At 46.9% G+C, this 18,359-nt stretch overlaps 1 pseudogene; it reads left to right on the top strand.

Moving 5' to 3' along the window:
• Positions 1–355: 355 nt before the first annotated feature.
• On the top strand, positions 356–1,629 carry LOC149342486 (serpin B3-like; annotated as a pseudogene).
• Positions 1,630–18,359: the final 16,730 nt, after the last annotated feature.

The following is an 18,359-nucleotide window of genomic DNA, read 5'->3' as shown; positions in this document are numbered from 1 at the left end:
CTAAAGACAACGGCTATTTCTGGCTCAACTCCAAAGACAAAGACTTGAAGTGCTCTCCGCGTGGCACTGTATCTTGGCCAATCCCCCCGCGCGGGTATGTGCCATGTTTACTGCGGAGAAGAAGAAGAAAACGCCCACCATCGGAAGCCTGAGGACATCATCATCATCACCACCTTTAACATACACCATTCCTTGGTCATGTGTGCGTTTGTATCCGCTATGCACCCTGGCCAATCCCCTGCCGTGGGTATGTGCCATTAAGCCTGAGGACATCATCATCATCATCCTCTTCCTGCAGCCGCCTCAGCGCGTCAGGGAAACGGCGCAAACTCCGATGACGAGCGGCTATCCCGAGATGGCATCCACGGATACCGAGTCAGCCGCCAGCCTGACTCTGGAGGAAGGCGACGAAGAACGGTGCCGCTCGCCGTCCGTCGGGAGCCAAGAACTTGACCTGGGGATCACCGGTCACCTCTGGGAGCCTCTCGCATTGCAGCACATGAGCTATGTCATCAACACCTTCGCCCATCGGCTGCTGCAGTACTTTTCTCGCCAGAAGAACCTCTTCTTCTAGCCCAGCCACGTGTACTGGCTCTTGGTGAGCCTCTGCTTCGGCTGCAACGGCTCCACCAAGGAACAGCTCGAAGAAGTGCTACGCTTCAGCGAGCTCCCGATGCCAGCCGATCGAATCCAAGGCTTCTTCAAGAACCTCATACGCATGCTGCGGGCTGACGGAAAGCACTAGCGACTGCAGTTCATCAACGCTCTGTTCGTGGCCTCCATCGACTCTTTCCCAGAAGGCCACTGCAAGACGCCTCGGGAGAACTTTTCCGTGGCCATCCGAACCATGTTGGTCGATCCGAAGCCTCAGCACTCTAGGAACGAGATTAACCGCTGGTTCGAGGCGACGTCCCGAGGACACGTGCCTAGAGTCATCAGCGACAACCTGCCCAGAGGCAATGGAGCCGGAACGTCGTCGAGCCAGCTCATCGCGAGCACCGCGTACGCTGGGCACGCGTGGGGCTCGCGCCTCGACCACCACAAGACCATCCTGGCCAACTTCTACAACAATGGCACCGACCCGTGCAAGACGCACGTGGTGCGTTCCATCTCATACTACCGATACTGGGCGTCCAAGGGTCTCTCGGCACGGTGCCTGGTCGTCCCGAGGGTGGGCCGCAACTGGCACATGCTCCTGTTGCTGCCCACTGACCGAGTGCACGTCGTCGAGTACCGCCTGGACGCGGTGGCGTTTCAGCAGGCAGACAGCAGCTGCCGTGATGCCCTCGTCGAGCTCAGCATGCCCAACATCGAGCTCGAGAGCTCTGTCTGCCTGAGTGAGGTGCTGAAGCGACTCGGACTCGCCGCTCTTTTCGACCCGGAGAAAGCCGACCTTGGCGGCCTCTTCAAGGAAGCCCGCACGCCTCTGGCCGAATTCATACACAAGGCCAAGCTTAAGGTGAACAAGACGGGCCTGCAAGGAGAGTACCATGGCGTCACGGTGTTCACCAAGGTGGACGACTTTCCCATCTCGCCCATCGAGTTCCACGTTAACCACCCGTTCGTTTTTGTGCACTACGACGGTACGCGACCCTTTTCGTTGGTAGGGTCGTCGAGTTCATTTGGTAGTAGACGGGACATGATAGCGCCCGTGTACAGCTGCACAAAGTGTACATACACGTCTAGTAATTCTTCGTTAAAGTTGTTTACCTCATCACTGCTCTGCAATACATCTAGTTAGGCATTTTTAGAAACCCGTAAGACTGCTGTGCACTAATTCCTAATTAGCATAACGCGCAAGCCTTATTCCCCGCGAATTAGGAGTTAAACTACAGATTATGTGGCTGCCCCTACATTTGTTGTTCGTTTTTCTGGTATTATGATCTCCTGTCTGCGGTACTGGCGGCGGCCCGATCGACAGATAGTTCCCTTGTTGGTAAGTTTGTTCCGAGTATGCGCGAATCGGAGCGCTGAGAGAGACGAATTCTTTCGTTGCTGTGTATTGGACATAAGTGGGAATTAATTGCAGAATGTTGTGCGCTTAGCTTTCTTTCAGAGCTCTTAAATAATACTCAGTTGAGCAAAACTATATCATAATTATATCGAACTGAGCGTATCGACACGTTCCGTACAATTAATGCCCAATAATGTGCGCTCATCGCCTTTTCTGAGACAATAAAGTTATCTTGTATAGAAAGAGTGTCTCAATTTGCCCTCTATATTTAAGCAAGGTATTTCGCTTCTGAAGAGAAGAGTCTTTCAGTGAAAGGTTTCTGACATATGACCCTAGCATCGACATATTACACAGCCCGAATGATCTTGTACCTTGTTGGTTACCGCAATTCCTTTTATGGTGCTGCTTGGGTTAAGTGCCAGTTGACAGTTGGGAACTGCAGAGGAGCCTCATGCTTTGTCAGTTGTTAGGTACTGCAGCTCCCCAGTCTTTGATGGGTTGACGACAGCCCAGAGTATGGGGTCTCTCCTTGTGAAGGGGCCGCATTTTGTAAATATTTTTCATGTGTGTCATTCGTTTGCTCTGCTATTGGTTAACTAATGCATTTGAGAAGAAACGTCCTAACATCGCTTATATTCTAACAGCCTGACGACAAAAGCAATAGAGGAGGAAGGAAATGAAGCGAGAACTGTCAAGACAAGGTGGCTGAGATCCACAGAACTTGTCCTACCTATATGTTTCGTTGCTGGAGAAGCATTCCTGGTTGATAATGAAAACATTGGTTCATTTTACAGCAATCTATCGTGTTTTGCCAACCGCTTTGCGCGTATCTCTTTTGCAGCGCTCTCAAGATAAATTTTGTACATCGGTGGCGAGCAGTCATTAACATGGCATGTTATCTTAGATATAGCAATTCTTACGCATCAAAAACGTTGCTAGAATTAAAGAAAAAAACGGCAGAGTTCAGGAAAAAACACGATGAGCTATATTTTGTTCTCTCTAGTTCCAAATCACCCGCGAAAATCTGTGTCCTTGAGAAGTGCTGCATGCGAACTGAAATAAACACATATTACGCGATTATAAAACTCTCGCATTATAAATGAAACGGGCCCTCAGAGACTAATTTCGGTAACATGAGAACCATGTCGCAAGTTATTAAGGTACGCTGTCGTTCTAATACGGCCTTTTTCTGCAATAACTGAGCGGCTCAGAAACCGGCATAAGATCTCAGATAAGAAAAAAAGAAACTACAAGCACACACAAAGAAGATGCGCAGCTCGGTGCCAATTTCGCGCGGACTCACAACCGTAAACAGAACCGAACCTGAGGCCGAAGCTCTCTCGGCACCCCCTTACAACTCCCGAGGCTGCAGCGCCACGGGGGTGAAACGTGTGGGCGCTGTTTGCGTTTCAGCGCGGCTGGCATTCCACGCCGGCGGGTAAAGCTGCTCAGCGCACAAATCCTCCTCGAAAAGGCGGTGATCACTCTGCAGCTGCCAGTGGCCTGCCCCGTGGCCGCCGGCACAGCTCGACAGGGACAACAGACGCACGCGTAAACTCGAATGCGCGCGGGCGCGACGGGAAAGCGGCGGTATAGTCCCGCCGGCGAACTGAGAGGGAGCCTCTCTCTCTCTCACTCCGCTCTTGCCGCCTCCAGCCTCATTAGTGCTCGGAAGACGTCGGCGTTCTGTCCGGCTGGACCCGGCTGTTGACAAAAGAGACCCCCCCGTCATTGCGCTGGGCCTCGGACGCTTCTGCGAGGTCCGTCTCGGCGGGGATCAGTGAGACTCGGCAGCCATGGAGCGACGGTACAGCCTTTGCTATTCCGAGCAAGCATTTCCAACCAGACCCAGGTGTGGAATATGTAAGGACACCCAACTGGGGGATATCTTCTTCCGACTTGAGCAAACCTTTGGCTTCTATGTCTTAAAATATAGTTCTCATGTCTTAGTTATCTATTCAACAAATATATATGCAAAAAATTGCCCATAGCCAGAACTTTTTTTTTTCTGGAGCGGCCCAACGCCTCTCCCTCTTGAATACGCGCCTGGGACCGACAGTTCTTTCTCTGTTACTTTCTTATATGCTTTGTGCCTCTGTGCTACGGGTCTTTATGCCTCCGAACACATGCAGCAATGTCTTACGAAGCATGTTTAGATAAATGCGCACGGGGTAGATGCGTATTTTAAACAGAATAACGTATAACCTAGCAGAGAAGCGCGAGGAACTTCAGAGTGGGGTGGTGGTGATGGCTGTAGTAGTAGTAGTAGTCGTGGTAGTAGTAGCAGCAGTAGTAGTCGTGTTAGTCGATGTAACTGGTGGGTGCGTTGTCGTGGGAACCACTCGGCGGGTAGTTACCCTGCAAGGAAGAGGGTATCGCGAGAGCGCAGGCATCGTCAACCAGATGATAGCTTCCTTGGAAGGAGAAGGAAGGCTACAGTGGGAGGTGTAGAGTATGGCGAGATAGCAGGAAGGCTTAACCGGAAGTGGTTACAACAGGAATCGCCCGGGAGGAGGATGTGGCGATAGCGGAGGAATCGCCACTCGGAGAATGGTTAATGTGGGATGAGGAGAGTATGGCGAGAATATAGGAAAGCTTAACCGGACAGTGGTTAACATGAAAGGAGGAAGGTTTGGCAAGACTATAAGGCACAGGCGGAGGGTGTTTGCCACGGGGACCACCGGACGGATGGTTACCGAGTAAGGAGGAGGGAGAGTATGGCAAGAGCGGAAGAACGTAGTACGGTCCATCTGCGGCGGCTTCTGATTAACGCGCAGCCCGAGGAGAGGGTCATCAGTGACGCCGCACGCCTAGAACGCAGACTGCAAAAGAGAGCTGGATGAAAAACGAGGATGCGTGGAAAACTAGAAATACAACTCTACAACTACATGAATATAAAGTCGCTTTCATATTCTCTATCAGAACATACCGTAAAATGCAGTTACCTTAGAAGCTGTCGCTTAATCTCGCGTTACGTAACGGTAACCCTCCTGACCCTTTTTCGTTTATCTCTCCTCCGACAAGCACTAAACCATACACACAGAGTGGCCCGAATTCAAACCTGTTGCTATGCATTGTATCCATAACTTAATTCTGCAAATCCAAAGCAGTACTACAAAACACAGACATCGGTTAGGCCGAGATACAATCCGCATAAAGCGGGAAATTATGTGAGCGAGGGAGGTAAGAAACCCAGTTCATGCAGAAAAGCTGACCGATAAGACATTTAATAAGGTAATTATAAAGCGAAAAACACTGCTGCCAAAAAATGATAATCTTAAATGTTTATTACACAGCTTCACGAGTAAGTTGCCTAAAACATTCTGGCAGTATTTAGGTAACAAACATAGTACAAAACTTATCTCCGCTGACTCCCCTGGAAAATTAAACAAAAAAACTAATTCTTATATGTATGTATAATTTGTTTCACCACTTACAACGATACAAAGATTTTTGAGCCCCTATCCTCCTAGCCACCATCAGCAAAGCGTTCCAGGCGTTGCAACATTCCCACAAGCTGGCATATTATACCTTTTGCCGAATTTATGCGACAAGAAACGCAGCTGTCCACATCGATTTGCTAACACCTATCTGAAAAGGAAATAAAGAACCAGTAGCAAGTTTCTCAACTTAATTTTGTTAAAATTCATCAGCGAAGGCTTTCTTCAGAGGGGAAGGTTGCAAAATTAATTTCAATACTGAAATCAGGTGAGTCATCTGTCCATCTAACTACCAGCCCTTCTTTTTAACATTAAGTGTTGCAAAATACTCCGGCATACTATCTCTTCATCAGGTTTCGATGAATCAAACAATGTGCTCCATAAAAATAGGCACCATTTCCGCAATGGTCTATCAACCGTCATCCAGCTTGTAGAATCGTGCTTAACTCGACGTGCCACGTCGTTTTAGAGCAAAACAAGCTAGATTCGAACACTTCGTTTTACCAGTGTTCGTGAGTGTGAACTCAAAAACGTAATATCTCCAGAACTGCGTGAAATGCACGTATTCGTGCTTAACTCGACGTGCCACGTCGTTTTAGAGCAAAAAAAGCAAGATTCGAACACTAGAAACTCATCGCGACATAGCTCATATCTTGACTGTCCAGTTACAGATGGAAATAATTATCAGACATGTTTAAAAATCTTTGCATCTGCTTTACGATGTCTGGCCCTTTCATTTGTTTTAGAGGCGATTTCTTGTAAAACTGCTACCGATGCATAGAATAGACTGATAAATTTTATCATATTGTTCTTGTTCTGTCTGGTGTTCCACAGGGATTTGTTTTGGCTCCACTGCTATTAATATAGTACGTAAATGATATAACAAAGCCTGTCTACGTCACATTCGCCTCATTATAGACAGCATACTTTATCAGACAGTAAGAAATCTTGAGGATCAGGTAAAATTAAGGAATTCTTTAAATGAGATCGCGCGGTATTGAGAGAATAGGCAAGTGGTGAAGACACTGACTAAACTGTATACGAGTCTGTTACGAACAACAAATCAAGAATCCGCTTCCTGAATGGTTTCAAGGTAACTGTTCTTCGTGAAGTAATCGAGAACAAATACCTAGGCGTATTAATTTCTTCTGAGCCCAACTCTAATGCGTACGAACTGTATGTAGCAAAAAAAAAAAAAGCGTTAAATGAATCGTTCTTTCTCAAACGAACCGTATAAAATTCTACCAACCAAACTACATACTACCTTGCTTTTGTCAGCCTTATCAGAGCAGCCCTCGAATACGTATGTCGATATAGCATCGATTCTACAAGCTAAAAATCACCTTGTGACGCTTGATAGAGTACACGGCAAAGCTCACAGGTTTGTGAATGCTCGATCCAAGCACACGTATTCACCCACTGAACTTCTTTGTCGCACCGATCTCACAACCCTCCGGAAGGTTCAGCGCTTCAAGTTTTTCTGCTGACTTGTACACAATGAGATTAGGCTTAGAATCCGGCTGCTTTTGTGAAGCACAGATGTACCTGAGTCGACATACGCATGCCTTTCCATTAGGAGAATTCTTTCACAGCAACAATAATATTCCCTCTCCATTTCCCCCACAAGCAGCCAACCTTCTGTCAAACTCAACAAGACGCGCCGCTCACCAACCACTTCATGATTTAGGGTTACACCCGAGTTATCACATTTTAGGCGGCTTCTTCGGGCACGACAAGACACTACGCGCGGCTTAATATAAAAATGGCGATATCCAATGATTCCATCGTTAAAACCGGCGCTCGAAGAGTAGCAGTACTGCGACCGCTCCACTCGCCCTTAGGCGCAGAGCAATACACGTCGAGCGCGCTCCCCCGTTCCTCTCTCGGGGCACCAAGCTCCACAGTGCTCAGAGGACGACGGTGTCAGCTATGCGAGCTGCACGCCCCGTATCACACTGACGGTTCCGCGTCGCGCGGTCGACGGCGGCAGGGGGGGGGGGGGGGGGGGGGGGGGGATGTTTGCGCAGAAATTAGGACGAATGCGCCCTTCGGGTCGTTCTCGGGTGGGCTCTCCCTACCCGCTCACTCTCGCTCCCTCTGTATGCCCACGAAAGCCGACGGTCACAGGAGCCACGAACGCAAAGGGGGGGAGAAAGCCGGGATCAGGATGAAAGGGCGGCAGAGGGGAGAGCTTTAGGGAGGGGATAAGGAAGTATGCAAATACGCCGGGCCAGCTGCCGTCCACGCGCCGCGCGCACCCGGCCAGCCACGCATTCGTGTGCGCGTCTCGCGAACGTCTTTATTAGCGCTCCAGCCATGGACAGCCATCCTGATGGCAGCGGTCATGACGCTTCTAGCTTTCTTCTTTTCATGCTCCCGAATATCACTCCCCTGCTTTTATCTCTTCTTCCTTTTTCTTCGCCCAGTTTCCACCCTGCCACAATTTTGTATCATGTTCTCCCACTCCCTCTCTCTTTTTTTTCTCTTCCGGCACTCTTCGTTTTCATCTGGACTGTAGCACGTGCTGGCCGAGCTCTTCATGTGCGTGCGTATGTAGGGTTTTAATGTGTGTGCGTTTTTTGTGAGTTTGTTTGTCTCGAGCGTGTACAGATCGTGGCTCGTTGATTCGTTACTAGTACCGACGACGCTGTGTCTCGGCGCGTCGTTGCGTGCAGCAGAGTTTCTCCCGCGCACATACGCACGCACGCACACTCAGGCGCTATTTGTGTTTACAAAAGGGAACCGTGTTTGTCACGGTGCGTCTAGAGCGAATCACCGAGGAAGCAGCTGTGCGCTTTCGCGCGCCGATTAATCGCGTTATCGCGAACGCGCCTGGTTCGAAAAAGGGGCCTTGAAGTGAGACTGAGCCTGCTTGCAGGCGCTCTTTTTATTTTTCTCCTTGTGTCCGGTTTCGAGCCATATGAAAGCTCGGTATGGACGACGACTCCCGGAACCATGTTTTTCTGTGCAAACTTTCAACATATGCTTGGTTTCTGCTCTTAATGTCCGCAGTTCGCAAACTGAATATCGAGCAAAATTAAAGAAGGTACCAAGAATCTTTCCTTCTTAACGCACATTTCCGCTTTTTTACCTGAGCATTAACTTTAAGCCGTCACAAAAGGCTTGATGTGACGTGATGTCACTCCGTACGCGCCATGCTCTATAGGCGGAGTAAGAAAATACCATTTATGAAGGTCATTTAGGCAGGGAGATGCACAGTCTCTGTTATCAATCAATGGGTGTCTACAAGAAGCATTAAGAGCGTTGAATTTGGCGCAACTCAGCGACTTCCTTTTGCTTGACAATAGTTGCACAGTATCCTGCGATGTGTACCTCAATGGATGGCATGCGGTGCCTCGCTGAGGACTTAAACAGGTACAGTAACACAGTTGGCCCTAATATTGATGCGAAGAAACCAATGTTAACTTTTAAGAGTCTCAGTACGGGACAGTGATTTGCAGGTGTGCGCGAATAGTACTTTCTTCAAACCGAATCGAATACGAATCGAATATTTTCACCAATATTCGCTAGTGTCTATGGAAACGTCCCGGTGGCCGCTGCTGCTGACCGACCAGAGCGGGCTTACGCCGTGCTGCCTCTGCTGGTAGCTAGTGTTCTTTTCTTTTTTTCTCTTTTCTGTGGAAAAAGTTAGGTAGCTTGCGAAGTACATGACAGTCGCTTACGCTGGACAGAATAATTAGGTTAGTTGGGAAGGCAGTATTTGCGCGCGGCTCGGCTAGACGCGGCTGCTGCTAATGACGACAGCGCTAGCTTTAAAGGTGCACTGAAGAGGAATCTGAACTTGTCTTTTTGCCGCGGGAACTCGATCTACACGTTCCGAGCTTTCTTAGAAACTTCGATTTATTGCCCTGTGTGGCCGATTTCCGTAATTAAATCAAATTAACGTCCGGCTCCCGCCTTTTTTTTTTAATTCTCCCGCGTACGGTGGGCGGAGTCGACCAACGCGTGGAGCGCCTTTCACCCAGTCCTGTGGCGGCTTGCCGCTCTGCCAACGGCGGAGTAATACGTAGTAGTCCGTAGTAGCAAATAGTCCGGGCGTATTTTTATTTCTGCGGGCTTATTTTGCGGCTATATTACCTGCTAATGAAACTATTTATTCATGGAAACCTAAAAAACAAAATAAAGCGAAAGCAAAGCCTCCACGAAGCTGGCTGAAAGGCACTTCACGCGTTGGTCGACTCCGCCCATCGTACGCGGGAGAATTAAAAAAAAAAAAGGCGGGAGCCGGATGTTAATCCGATTTAATTAGCGAAATCGGCCACAGAGGGCAATAAGTCGCAGTTTCTAAGAATGCTAGGAACGTGTAGATCGAGTTCCCGCGGCAAAAAGACAAGTTCAGAATCCTCTTCAGGGCACCTTTAAGTATGGATTGTTACAAATGGCGTACAAAAAGCTTGAACACTTCATTTTCGTCTCTGTTTCAAGGACCGTAACTGGGCATTTAATCAAAGAGTTGACTAAAGTGTGTGAACGCTGGTGGAGTGCCCGATGAATTTCGCAGGGTTTAGCATGTAGTTGATCAGACTTTGTTGTGGAGAGGACGGCGGGTATTTAAATGCGCACGATGTGTATGATATCCTATCTAAACGTTTTTCTTCGATCATTATATGCCTGCCGCGCTATAACTGGTGTATTTTCTTCTATTAAGGCAAAATTGTGCTGAAGCAGCCTTGTATGTAGTCTTTACGCCAGGGTGTATAGTAATGACTTTAATAAGTAGTCATTGTACTGTACAGTAATAATCCTAATTAATTCTCCTTGCAATGGACGGTCAATTTCGCTTGATTAATTAACAAAATAATCAGCTCTGAAGCGCGACAGTTCGTTAAGCTTTGTTGTTCCACAAAAGCTACGAAGAAGGTAATTGCATCATTGCGAGCAGTGTAATGGTCTTGAGACTAGCTTTTATTATAGCGACTTAGGATTTACGTGAAATAGACTAATTTGGATTGCAAAAGTGCTCACCCCTGGGTGCGTTGATGAGCATTCGAGGAATGCGCCTCTTCGTGAAGTTCTCAGATGACACCTTTGCCTTGCCGGCACTTTTAGCAGAGCCCAAAGCTGGGCACATACTCTCACGACCTTCTCAGCGTTGTCCAGAGATTAGTAATTAGCGAACCAGGAAACCCATTTCCGCCTCGGCGCCGGTGGGAGAAAAGGTGTCCTTTAAATTAAGGTGCGGAGACCTCCGACCCAGAACAGCACCGCATTTCCAGCTTCCAGTTATCGCTTCCTTCTTATTGAAGTCCCGGAATCAAACTTAGGAGACTCGGCTGTCTTCAATTTCAGGAAGCTTTTCCCACCTGACCGTATCTCCTTTCTTCCTCCTTTCTCTGAAGTCCTCCGCGTTTGTAAATACCGACTCTTCTGCTCGAGACAAAAGAAACGCAAGTAATGTACGAGACGGTACAAGCAGAACGAACTGCACGAAGGAGACACCGCGCGTAATGGCGTTCTGCTGCTAAATAAAAAGAGAGAAGGCGCACGCTTACATCCAAGTCAACGGTTTGGGGGGCCTTCAACACGATTATTTTTTCTCACCGGAGTCTTTTCCTATCCGTTTATCACTATCAGCGGCACCACCGCATTGTATCTCGCGATCAAATAGTAGCTCTCAAGGAGAGTCCAAAAACAAATAAATAAACAATCAGGAACGCTACAGGCCAGATCCCCGGAGATGACGAGCTTCTTCGTTACACGCAGCGCGAAAACAACGAAGATTATTTTTGTTTTCGGGAAGCGGGGCGGGGGGTAGGAAGGAAGGTCTCAGTCTCTCTCGTTGCCTCTCCCTAAAACTTCTCCCTGTTTTAACGGTTTCAGCGTCTGTATTTTTCATGTCTGGCTTAATCCGGTCCGAAGTGAAATTCCACCCGTTTTCCCAATTTTGAAATCCCATTTCGCCAAGCTCTGGGGGGTAGCGTGGAGGCGGCGGCCTGCGCCCCAAAAATTCTCGGTGCCGACTTTTTCATGGCTTAAATCGATAATGTTGCTGCTTCGAGTCGTCTTCGTCCCTCGCGTCCCTTGTCTCAGCGCGGTGTGGCTTCGCCTCGGATCAGAGCGACGACCGCCCTGGCGTACACAGCGGCAGCAACAGCGGAGGCACAAGCCTGATCAGCTTTTGTGTGCGTGCGTTGGTTGCGGGGTGCGGTGTTTGTTGTCGGTCGCACTCCGCTGGTTTCGACCATAAGCCTTATAGGCTGTTTTCATTACGGCTCCGCTGACGCGACTTCCTCCCGTTCTAAAATTTATTTTTTAAAATTTTATGCCGCTCTTTGTTTCTCAAGGTTTCACGCTGCCTGGTTCCCGCGGCGAACGTGATCGCATTGTTGTTCGCTGGCGTAGATACAGCAGCGTGGTAGAAGAAGTAAAAAAAAAATCCTGCCTCTCTGAAAAATAACGTGCTTCGGAAGGTCTTTGCATCGAACAAGAGACAGAAGATTCGAGCGTCTGTTGCCGAGCGAGACCGACGACGGCTTTTACACTGCTAGCTGTTAAGGGCATGTTCTTTGTGCTGAGCGTCGTAGTAGTTATAATCGGCGTAACCTGAGGGCGTTAACCTGTAACGCAGAAAGGGGAGGAGGGTTTCGTTGACGTCACTGGAACGCGTGATGGCGATAATGCACCCCGCTGAGTGGTCAGAACCCAGGCAACTCCTCCAACTGCTGTAACGACCTTCGCGAACACATGCATAGATTTCGTTTTTTAGAATCAGGCATTTGTCCATCACCTCAACACATCTCCTGCCATTTCCGACATCGCAAGGCTTCCTTCATGTCCATCAAGCACTGGGAGAGAAGTACTACTTGAAGAGCGAATATGTCTAAATAATAAAAGCAGTGGTCTTTATAGATATGCATGTGGCTTTCGTGATTATTTACCTCAATATATCTTGAAATGAAAGCACATCACCAGCTGCCGCTGAAGTTTGCCTTACGCAGTGCATGGTGACCCTCATGTGAGTTTTTTTTTTTTTCGTAAGGTTTCAAAGGCGGAATAATCTTTTCTGTCAGTTACGCATGGCGTAAAAAGCAAGCAAGGGAAGACGGAAGGAAAAATAGCTGCAGGTTCTAAATGAAGGAAAGGTAATTTGATGAAATGTTTAACGTTTCATACGCCTGCTAACAGGACGTTGGTGTTCATTCGCACTTTCGTGCAGGTGCTACTGTTGAGTCACACGTGCCATAAAAGAGGAATTTTATAGGTAAAGGTTGCAGATCAGCACTGCCAGTGAGCCTTCTCGTTTTTACCGATGCGAGTTAGAAGCCTTTCTTTATTTTTAGACCTAAAAGTTTAGAAGTCGTACTGTCCTATACACTGGTTTTGTATCTGGGAGTAATAACGTGGTGATGATGTTGTAAAACATTTTATTAAAAAATTGCTTTGCACTCCCGTAGCTGGGAGGGACCCTTATTTCAGGGCTCCAGGACTACTCAAATTAGCAACTACGTCTTAGCCATAAGAATGGAGAGGTTACTGTGAATAATTCGTCGGTTCAGAGAACTGTCTGCAATGTCGTTTCTAGTACTGACCGGCATCATCTCTTTCATTCGGCTAAATTGTATTCGTCAAAGTCTTTAGACGAGCGCTGAGGGCATAAAGAGACTTTGACGGTGCTTTTTTTTTTTTTAGTGGAACCAGACATGACCAGCGGCACACCTCACGACAGCAACCATACAGGAAACTTGCGAGAGTGTGAAATGCATAAGCTAGAGCGTCTTCATCGAAACCAAACGTCGTAAACGAAAGCTCCACGTCTACCTTTGGAACGTAAATTTTATCGATGTTGGACGTATGTGGAGTCAATTTATAGTGTGCCCTGTGAGTTACAGATAGGCCCCTTCTCGGTCTGGGAGTGGACATCCTGAAGAGATATGCAAACAGAGGTGTGGACGTTAAGGTAAATGCATATATGCGGCAGTATAATCCAAGCCTGCCAGCAATTTGTGCACTTGAAGGTCAGAGGAGAAGAGAACAATAAGTCTTACTGATGTCAGCTCTTCTTTCCTAACTAAAGGAAACGTCCAGGAGTATCTCACCGCGCACTCAGTTGGGAACCTAACGACGCTACCGAATTCATGACTGGCCCGGAAAGATGGGGCGCTTTATAAGCACTGAACAGATCTCATACCACAATACGTTTTGGCTACTGAAATTGCCTCCGTGATAACAGCTTCTATGGTAACTCTTTAAAAGCTCTGTTATGCATCTCCAATTCGTAGCCATTATATAGGCCAGTCTTCTGTGCAGGCGCTCAAAGAGATATAGACCTGCAAGATCTTAAGATTTCCTTTCATACCATGCATACTTCCATTCACTTGTTGGTTTCCAGCTTGCTTCAAAGCCAGTTTCTCAATATTTAAAGTCTTTAGAAAGCAACTTGAAAACTTTTAGGTTTTATTTATTAGAAAACTTTATTTTACATCAACTCGTTGTGAGACAAAGCAAACTGTACATTTTCGCAGGTTTCAGCGTGTCTTGGCCTAGCCGTTACAAGCCTCAGATTATTAACAAGGCCATTAACTTATGTGTGCTTATATCGACCACGTACAGGCGCGGACAAAAGTAAACGGAGCACGCAACTGTCTTCGAATATTTTTCACGCGTCACCTAATTGAAATTACCAGCAGTGGTACGCGCACGCTGGTAGAGGAGGTTTGTGGTCTTTCTTGTGGACAAACAACGCTTCTTCATTACCAATGGAGAAAGCGTCATTGCACTTCGAACACAATAGCGTGCTCCCTTTGCTTATGGCCGCGCCTGAATATTTCCCGGTAGCTGCCCAGAGAACTTAATAGATTATTTATTCGAGTAAATTCCGCACCAATCAGGTAATAATGCGACTTCAACAAGGAACTGCATCACACCTTGTCTACTTCGTAACAGGTGCTAACAAAAACCCGCCATTGCCTCAGATTGTAAATTTTATCAAAGAATGCCGGCGCTAGATTCAATTATAAATGGTTATGTCAGCAAGAAGAACCCAGGCAAAGGCACGTAGACAAATACAAACTCAGATAATTTAATGTGTGAGCTTCCCCTCCAAGTGTAGTTACTACTGACCGTTCACAGTTCATTTGCAGTTCTGATTGACCTGCACCAAGAAGGTGGGTATCAAAAAGCTCGTGGAATAGTTTCACACGCGAAAAAGAAGAAACTATTATTCAAATGTAATATTTCAACGTGCTACGGTTTGTTAACACACGTGGTATGCGTAGTCATCCTTGTCTTTTGGGAACATCCAGAAAAAGCACTGGCCAATCGTGCCTTCAATTTAATGGTGGTTAAGGCACCCATAAAGAGCCAGCAAGTTCATAGCAATGTCTGCTCGCGACGTGTCAAGCACTCGCTGCGGATAATATTTTTTTTTTGTAGCTGAAATGCGTATTCGTGTTTTTTTTTTCTTGTTTTTGTAGGGCGTTAATGATCTCTCTTGACAGTCACACAGAACGGGCACAGCTGACAAAGATACCTTGAACATCCACCAAAAAAAACTTGCTGCAGAAAGGTTTATGATCGAAGGCATTTGCCAATATTGGTTCCGAACTTCTAACATCAAAATGGACCCGTTTCTTGCAACGGAAATTGGGCTGATTGGAACCTGTTTGGGAAAACGCGCGCAGGGCACTTAGGTAGCTTCCTCTCAATAATTCTCATGTTGCGGAGAAGCAGGCTTGGCGTGGGGCGAAAGTAAGGCGCGATGTATTTTTACGGCACTTACAGCCTCTAGAAATAGCAGTAGTTTTCATTTATAGTCTCAAAAAAAGTTAACTCTCGCAGTGTAGAAGAAGTTATTTAAAATGCGCCTTATTTATTGGATGGCCATCGGAATGTGCCGGCGGTTTTATTCCAATATTCAGCGCCCCGAGCTACCTTGCGAATAACATAAATACGAATCAGACGTCAGGACAGGAGGGACGACAATAACAGCTTCTTTCGGCCTTAGCTTGACACATTCCTCTGGAACTGGTCACGCCCGTACATCCCGTCGCGTTTCACACATATAATTATTTCCAAGGTTATTTGAACAACGTCTGATTGGTTTGGTTGGTTGGTTTATAGGGTTTAACGTCCCAAAGCGACTAAGGCTATGAGAGACGCCGTATGGGAGGGCTCCGGAAATTTCGACCACCTGGGGTTCTTTAACGTGCACTGACATCGCACAGCACACGGGACTCTAGAATTTCGCCTCCAAAGAAATTCAACCGCCGCGGCCGGGATGGCACCCGCGTCTTTCGGGTCAGCAGCCGAGCACCATAACCACTGAGCCACCGCGGCGGCGAACAACGTCTGAGGAAACACGGCGATGTCGTACAGAGTAAATCAATACAGCTCGCTTTCATTTTCAGATTTTCTTAGCTCGGAGCCCTACATGTGGCAAATTAATCGAAAAAACTTCTGCGCTTATTAACATGAACTTAGCAACGATTGAAAAATTTGTCTGATATTTTTTACAGTACCGTGACAAATAAACGTATAACATCTGCTACTATCCACTACATCTTTTCAAATTGTTCACAAAATTCTCAGGCCACTTTAACGAGGATGTAAGAGAGCAACAATAAAGAGACCGTTTTAAACATCACATGCATCAGTTCTTCGAACAACATGAAAACTCTGAAATGAGGTAAATGAATTTAAGCGTTTTATTTTTTATGCTGGAAACTTTATTTATTTGGACAGGAATGCACCTTTTGATACTTTGGCAAAGAGGGCCCATATTGTGGTGGAACAAAATGTGTCCATAGTGCAGCATTAATTTTTATTTCGTAGAAGGAAACAATGAAATTAAGTCCCTTTTTTACAGCTTTCTTTTCATAGCGGGAGAATGAAAAGGAAACCATTGAGAGGCAGAGAGAGAGCATAATCGTCCATTAACAGACTCGAGTTATTGCTATCATTGCTGACATCAAGGTGAGGCAATGGCTTTCATAGAACACGTGATACAAATAACTGATAACCAAAGTTCAGTTAAAGGGTTTTAAAAGGAACTCTAAATAAGATGCGGTATTCCTGGGATGTTAAGGATGCAATGAACATTGCACAGACCAGATAAGGAATGTTGTGATAAAGTAACCCAATAAATAATTCAAAGAACAGATAACCAAACATCTGTCAAGGTCATACAATGAATTCCGAGAGATGGAAAATGTGGCTTGAGTCGGCACAGGGCAAACGAAAAGATTAGATTATAAAAATTTATTGGTAGAGCACACCACACTCGTTCAGGACAAAGCTCTTCGAGGTAAATTGGAGAGGTCTTTGCCTTCCATTGGTTGCAACCATGGTGACGATGATGATGATGTGATAAAATCAGTCAAAGGCAAGAGTTGTACGAATCAACATATAATCTAATTCTTGCTTGTAGTCGCCCTTAGCAAACTAGTCGAGCTATGTCTACCAGCAACAAGCATAATAACCGAGTAAGGTGCCCCGTGAGCGACGTGAACAGCAGAGAAAAGCTGCTGCACTTTTGGTTTTCCACTAAGAAGAGGTGACAGATATAGCCGATAAGAACAGTTTGTCGGCTAGTGACATTGACAGGTGCTCTATGTTTTTTTATTTACACTAGGAATCACTCGAAATGCGCTGAATGAGTCTGCTATCCCCAAAAAGTGGCTGTGGCTCAACTCAGCTGAGCCAGGATATACAGAGCGCAAGATCTGTTAAGCGCGATTAGACACGATTTACCTTTGGCTCATCTTTATTTTTTTCAAAACCTCAGCGAGAGCAAACCACGTGATCTATCACGCGCCACAAGTGCAAGAGCGAGCGTCCAGGGCGTCGGACGTGACTGGCAAGCGCAAGAGCGAATCACGTGACACATCACGCGCCACAACTGGCGAGGAGGAGCGGTCGAGCAGCAGCCAGCGCAGCGGCGGACACGTGACTGCCAAGTGTGCAGCTATGGCGTCGATGAAGAAGAAGATTGAAGCACCTGCCACGCGCGATTTTGTTCATGCGGCGCGCCTCCTGTTAGAGGTTAAATCTAAGAGCCAGATGACCTCCAGGCTCAGCTTGGTAGGAGCAGAGCTTTTCGCTCTAAAAAATCTCGCTTTCCTGCTGAAGAGCCCACACACTAGGCGAACAACAGAATATCCACAATGGGGCATAAATAGATGCTTAAAGTCGCTCAGCGTAATGTATCCCACTGAAAAGTCCACACTATTAATGAGCTGCGTAAGCTTCGAACTTTAGTAGACAGTGTCAGGAGATGCCCTTCTCTCTTTCTTTTCTCAGTTACGTTGCGCCAGTTGGGGGCTTTCTTAGGGCCACCGTGTTCAGACCCTCTGTTATTCTTCTTGTTGGTCGCTTAGCGGAGACGGTTCACATCTCAAGGCGCTCTAACGACATGTGTATTTGAACCACTGCTGTGACTTGGCAGCAGGTGTGTACGAGGCCCAGTGTGGAGCCACCTTGGCGCCTTCTTATCCATCGTAAACAAGGCCCCACTATTTCTATTGCACTTCCAAGCTGACGACATTTGATTATGGCTTTCTCACCAGCCCTGCGATTTTCCACTGTAAGAAACATAGCTTTCAATGCATGTAGATGAACAGAGGCTTTCGCGAAGCCCCCTTCAAATCAATTCAGCGTTTTTTTTCTATTCTGAAGAGCAGTGTTTCTTGGGGAAAAAAAAAACTATCAGCAAACATTAACAACTAAAGGTTCGAAACCAAAAAATGTCGATGATTACTTCTCTTGAAAAACTGGCTCAAGTTGGATGTATGAAGCCTGGTCTTTAGTTCTACCGACGTCTACTCACGAGACATTCAGAGAGTGGTACACCTGCGTTGCCCAGCTAATCCAAAACTAATCTTTACGCCTTTCTCACTGCTCAAAGTGAATCACTTCGCATGTGCGCCAGAGTTCCTAAGTGCGCTTGAACAGCTTCTGGAATTTCCATTGCCAGAGGTCACACAATACCAATATACATGGCTGCCAAC

The sequence above is a fragment of the Amblyomma mixtum genome, chromosome 5 (assembly GCF_055824585.1).
Source record: "Amblyomma mixtum isolate Tamu chromosome 5, ASM5582458v1, whole genome shotgun sequence".
In the NCBI taxonomy this organism is placed as follows: Eukaryota; Metazoa; Arthropoda; class Arachnida; order Ixodida; family Ixodidae; genus Amblyomma; species Amblyomma mixtum.
Note: the sequence above shows the minus strand (reverse complement) of the source record. Positions and strands in the feature narration are given on the sequence as shown.